Source organism: Haliotis rufescens, unplaced genomic scaffold (genome assembly GCF_023055435.1).
Source record: "Haliotis rufescens isolate VD_foot unplaced genomic scaffold, xgHalRufe1.0.p SCAF_18, whole genome shotgun sequence".
Lineage (NCBI taxonomy): Eukaryota > Metazoa > Mollusca > Gastropoda > Lepetellida > Haliotidae > Haliotis > Haliotis rufescens.
In genome coordinates, this window is record NW_025963868.1 from 781,028 (window position 1) to 787,500 (window position 6,473).

Consider the following 6,473-nt stretch of genomic DNA (forward strand, 5'->3'; position numbering starts at 1 on the left):
AATCATAGTAGGACAGCAATCATAACTCCACTTTAAACAGTATGTCAGTTCTTTCACCTTGTGGAAGCCCGTAGCGATGCAGGCCCAAGACGCATTTCCACTGAGCAGAAACCCACGAGCACGGGTATGGTGCTGACAAACCCAGAAACATGATCAGAGCGAGGGTGTGATTCGAAACCACGAGTCTTTTTGTAGGCCTAAGGGATGCAACTCTTAACAGCGAATTGCAGCGCCTTAGACAACAGGGCCACCTGTCCCCCACACTGAACAGAAGGCACAACAACATATCACCACTTTCATATGAAAGGTCCTGTTTCATCCAATGAGACGGCTATTTAGACATGTGCACGAATAGACTTTGACGCTGAGATTTAAAGTGAGTGAGTGAGTGAGTATGGTTTTACGCCGCTTTTAGCAATATTCCAGCAATATCACGGCGGGGGACACCAGAAATGGGCTTCACACATTGTACCCATGTCGGGAGTCGAACCCGGGTCTTTGTCGTGACGAGCGAACGCTTTAACCACTAGGCTACCCCACCTCCCCGAGATTTAAAGACTAGAGATGACTATTCCAAATCCAAATCTCTGGCCATGTATGAATAGTTGAATGCCATGTAACTAAAAGACGTTTGTTTAGCATACTCGTGATTAGGTTGTGGAAATTGTTTGCATGAAGGAAATTGTTTTAGTAGTAAAGTCTTTACTGAGCTAAAACAAGGTATTGTTACTTGTATATTGATACATGTGAATAAAACACGGTCGAATGTACGATTCCGACTATATCAAGAGCATGTGTTCATGAATCAGTGTCACATAGTGATGATAAAAGCTGCCCCACATATGCCACCCGTCACAAACACATGCAAAGGCAAGTCAAAAAAGGAAATTGCATCGGACATAAGTTTTGTCACTGATGCGTCAAGTTCGGAAATGTCCACCACATGTCTACCATAAAGCTTTTTGAAGGCTTTATTGAGGCCTTGAATGTTGTAACCTTGATCAAACAACTTCTCGGGAAGAGTTGTATGAGGCTCTTGGTAGAAAGAGCATGCTCGATTGTATCTCAACAGTTGTAAAATGTAAACACCAAAGGCTGCAGCTTCGGGAATATTGCTCGACATTAAGGGAAAGTTGACTACTGGAAAGTTGAAACACTCTTGTCATGCAGTCGTTTTGTGAATGTTATTGTATATGCATATAGGAATTGATGTTTGTTCCGGAAGCAATACACGCTTAAAAAAACCCGCACAGGTAGTATGTAGTTCATTGAACCTGTCTACACAAAAATCCGGTATATAAATTTGATATATGTTATTGGAAAATGTTGGTTGCCTGATATTCGACGAACGGTGCGTCAAAACGCAGCCATTGTCGATTTGCAATGCCTTAAACGGCATTGTTTTCACACTTGTTAAAAAATGTCATGGAGGAAAACAGTAAAGCAAAATGCACGAGCAAGTGATGGCATTCGCAACGCGTGGTAGTGGCTATAGATAGGCAAGCATAAGCCAATAATTTGTCATTCAATTGTCAACATTTTTCAAGTTTCGAAAATGCCGAGTCCCAGTGCTGCCGATCGGAACATCGCCATGGGACGTATCCAAAGAGGGGAATCGCAGTCTTCTGTTGCACGCCACTTCAACGTCCACCACAGCACCATTTGCCGCCTTTGCCCTTCATAATAAAGAGTGAGTGAGTGAGTGTGGTTTTACCCCGCTTTTAGCAATATTCCAGCAATTTCACGGCGGGGGACACCACAAATGGGCTTCATGGTACCCATGTCGGGAATCGAACCCGGGTCTTCGGCGTGACGAGCGAACGCTTTAACCACTAGGCTACCCGCCCGCCCCTCATAATAAAGAAGTTGACATCCATACATTCTCTTCCTTAATGTATTTCTTTAAGTAGTAAGTTGAAAATGCCAGCAAAAGATAACAATCAGTCTTGACTATTTTCCCAAACTCATCTCAAACCAACCAAACCAAACCAGCATCCCGTGTTCTCCGGAGTTCCGGTTTTAGTCCCCAAATGGTTAACTGTTTTAAGTGCATCCTTGTTATCTCCTACACGGATACTACTTGGTATAACTTGTATCGGCGCAAACCATACTCACTCACTTATTTCCCAATTACCCAGGGACCAAATTTATAAATTGTATTTGTTGTTAGAGCAGCAATCGACAATATTTCACTTTATTACAGCCACTTGTAGAAAATCGTTCGTTCGTTCGTTCGTTCGTGAGTGAGTTGGGTTTAACGCCGCTTTTAACAGTATTCCAGTTATAACACGGCGTGTCAGCTTAATGTGGGAGGAAAGCCCGAAGTGATGTAGGTCTCTGACGTTTACCACTTCGTTGAAACCCACGAGCACGGGTATGGTGCTGACAAACCTAGAAACATAATAGGGGCGGACCGGGATTCGAACCCACAATCATAGGTTTCTGGTGTGCCCAAGGGACGCAACTCTGCACAGCAAATCGCGGCGCCTTAGACCACTAGGCCACCCGTGCCCCCTGCAGAAAGTCGAGTCAGGGTAATATCAATATATTCAACAAACAAAGCCATTTCATAATTTATTTTTGATATGTGTCAAGCATATGTATGTCCTTGCAAGGACATTGGATATACGCTATCCTCCACTTTCAGCACCGATTCCATACTGAAACCGCGCAAAGACGTCATATCACGTTCTCCGAGTGTCCCTAGGTTGACACTTGAAATCTGTTAACCAGACGGTCTCGCTATCCGAGCAGCACTTCGGGTGTACCGATACACAGTTTACAAGTTCCGCCATCACGAACTCGCACAGTCGCTCACTGGGATGAGACAGGGATCAATTTACTGAGCCACTGCGTTGAGACTTGCCTGCGCCGTCGGTGAGATGTCGACTGCAAGATCAGAAATACACATTAAATAAGACATTTATGACGGATATTTCATATCATTATTATTCACGCAATAGTTTTTGATATATCTCACAATGGTCATTTGTGTCATTGTTTAGTCACTGTGAAGTACCCTATATTTGGAGTGAGTGAGTTGGGTTTAACGCCGTTTTTAACAGTATTCCAGTTATATCACGGCGTGTCAGTTTAATGTGGGAGGAAAGCCCGAAGTGATTCAGGTCTCTGACGTTTACCACTTCGGTGAAACCCACGAGCACGGGTATGGTGCTGACGAACCTAGAAACATAATCGGGGCGAACCGGGATTCGAACCCACAATCATAGGTTTCTGGCGTGCCCAAGGGCGCAACTTTGCACAGCGAATCGCGACGCCTTAGACGACTGGGCCACATCTATATTTGGAGCCGAATGTAGTCTGGTGATTGAAGCGCTTTCTCGTTACGCCCAAGACCCGGGTTCGATTCCCCACATGGGTTCATTGTAGGAAGCCCATTTCTGTCCCCCCATTTAATTTAATTTTTTTTATTTATTATTATTTAAAAAAAGAAGATTGGGGGGGGGGGGGGGGGGTGTTATTGTACGCAGATACGCAGATAATCTGTAGCTCTGGATCAGTTATTGTGATATTTTGCGGCGTAATGACGCATAAATGTGTTTAGGTTGTATGGCAAAACATGAATCTTCAACAATTCAACTTGGTTGCTTAGGTCCCAGATATCTTCAGCGTGATATTGTGACGTTTTAGACATTTTACTTGGTAAAGGAAATAATGTCGTATTCAAAGAGCCAAGAGCTACACAGGATCTGCGATTATAGGGACCAGCGATTATGATTATAGGGACCAGCGATTAAGATTATAGGGACCAGCGATTATGATTATAGGGACCAGCGATTATGATTATAGGGACCAGCGATTAAGATTATAGGGATCAGCGATAGATAATGTGTAACTTCTAGTTTCGAGTTTTCTAACAGGGAGAATATAGGAAACTTCATAAACTGTCTACCCTTCAAAGAACAATTACTAAAGTCAAGCTATTCGCATGAACGCAACGGCATCAATATTAGAGACCTCGTGAACAATGTTTTGTTTGTTTGATTGTTGTTTGACGCCGCACTCAGCAATATTCAAACTACATGACGCAGGTCTATAAATAACCAGACCAGACAATCCTGTGATTGACATCATGAGCATCGATCAACGCAATTGGGATCAATGACATGCATCAAGCAAGTCAGCGAGCCTGACCACCCGATCCCGTTAGTCGCCTTTTTCGACAAGCATAGTTGCCTTTTACGGCAAGCATGGGTTGCTGAAGACCTATTCTATCCCGGAATCACGGGTCTATATTGCCGTGGTAGTACGGCGTACAGGGTACAAGCTGCCAATGGAGCCAGACTCACCGAGCCATTAAGTCGTCACTTTGGACAAGCAAACGTTTGCTGGTGACCAATTCACGGTTCACCTCATGTGGGCATCATCAGTTTGTGTTGGTTTCAGTCCCTACTTTGAAGGGAACGAACCACCCGCTCGACTTACCTGGTCCGGGGCAGCACATGCCAAGTGTCATCGCCGGTGTAATTCCAACTTCCTGGCACTGGAAGGGAAGTAACTGCTCCCTCAACTCTGACAGTTCTGCTCCAGCCATTTCCCTCATCATCATGCCCCTTCCCATCATGCCCATTGCACCCATCCCACCCATTCTACCCATGCCACCCATCCCACCCCTCCCGCCCATCATGCCCATAAACCCACCCAGACCTGACATTGGGTTCTGAGAGCTACCCCCACCCATACCGCCCATACCGCCTCCCATACCACCCATACCACCTCCCATACCACCCATACCACCCATACCGCCTCCCATACCACCCATACCGCCTCCCATACCACCTCCCATACCACCACCCATACCGCCTCCCATTCCACCTCCCATACCACCCATACCGCCTCTCATACCACCCATTCCTCCCATACCGCTTCCCATACCACCCATACCGCTTCCCATACCACCCATAGGGCCTCCCATACCACCCATACCACCTCCCATACCACCCATACCACCTCCCATACCACCCATTCCACCTCCCATACCACCCATTCTACCCATATTACCATTCATACCACCCATCCCAACGTTAGGACTACCACCCATGTTTTGAGTCATGGCGGTGAAGGGGTTAAGATTGTTCAGAAACTGAAGAATCTGCTGCTGGCTCTGCCCAATAAAGCGATTGGTGATCAGAGTGTTCGGGTGTTTCTTAAAGTTAACAAGCTGACAGGTGTTATTGGCTGCGGCACTGCACCCCCGGGAGAACTGGCCCGCCGCCGCGAACCGCATCATATTAGGGGTGTGTTTCATGGCCTCAACGCAGCCGAAGTTGCTCTTGTAGTAGCTGATGAGGTTGGACATGAGGTTCTGCTTTCCTTTCAGTTCCATCTGGGCAAACGCCGGATTGGCCATGGGAGGACTCTGTGCTTGTTGCTGCCGTTGTCGTTGTTGCTGCATGTTATTGAAATGGGCGAGTGGTCCTCCAAAACCAGCATTGAAACCCATAGGCTTAGAGTAAGGATTGAACTGCTGGGGCCATCGGTTCTGTTGTCGTGGCTGGATCATGTTATATGGACTCTGCATATTTTGTGGCCATTGACGTTGCTGAAATTGGTTGAAAGGACTTGAACTGGGCCCAAAGGAACCCGAATTGCCGCCAAAAGGATTCGAATTGGCTCCAAATGGTCTTGAAGGGGAGCCAGGGTTTCCAGATGAAGAAAATTGGTTTGCTATTTGTTGGAAAGCGCTCTTCATGTTTTGGGCATATGGATTCGGGAGTTTGAAGGGGGTCTGAGAAAACATTTGATTGTTTGGTTGGGGTCCATTCATAGATGACACGGTTCCCTGTGCACCACCGGCTGCTGATGGTGAGGGAGTGCCTGTTGAGGAAGAATGGCATCAGTGGTTATATTGACTTACATAGGAGCTGCTTCTGATTGGTTGGTTTGTTGTTTTACGCCGCACTCAGCAATATTCCAGCTATATGACGGCGGTCTGTAGATAATCGAATCTGGACCAGACAATCCAGTGATTAATATCATGAGCATCGATCCACGCAATTGGGATCGATTACATGAATCAACCAAGTCAGCGAGCCTGACCACCCGATCCCGTTAATCGCCTTTTACGACAAGCATAGTCACCTTTTACGGCTTCTGATTGGATTACGAGCAAGGGCCTTCGAACAGTACGTTTATTGAGACATATAGAATTCATTATTTGTTCGATTCAAGAGGGAAGAACCTGAAGGTTCATTCAAATGGTTTCGGAATAAATTGTGTCAGGTTAAGGGTTTTTATCATCCAAAACTAGCTTCCAGCGGAGATATCGCATGGGGGAGATCAAGCCATATATGCGTGGATATATTCCTGCAATGAAATTGTATCACAAAGTTTTTCGGACCATTGTGACGTCATTTTATTACATCACTCATCTCTTAACCTCTGAAGCTGGTTTGCTGTACCTTTTAAACTCAGGACACTGGCTGTTACTGTATACAAACTGCATAAGTTGG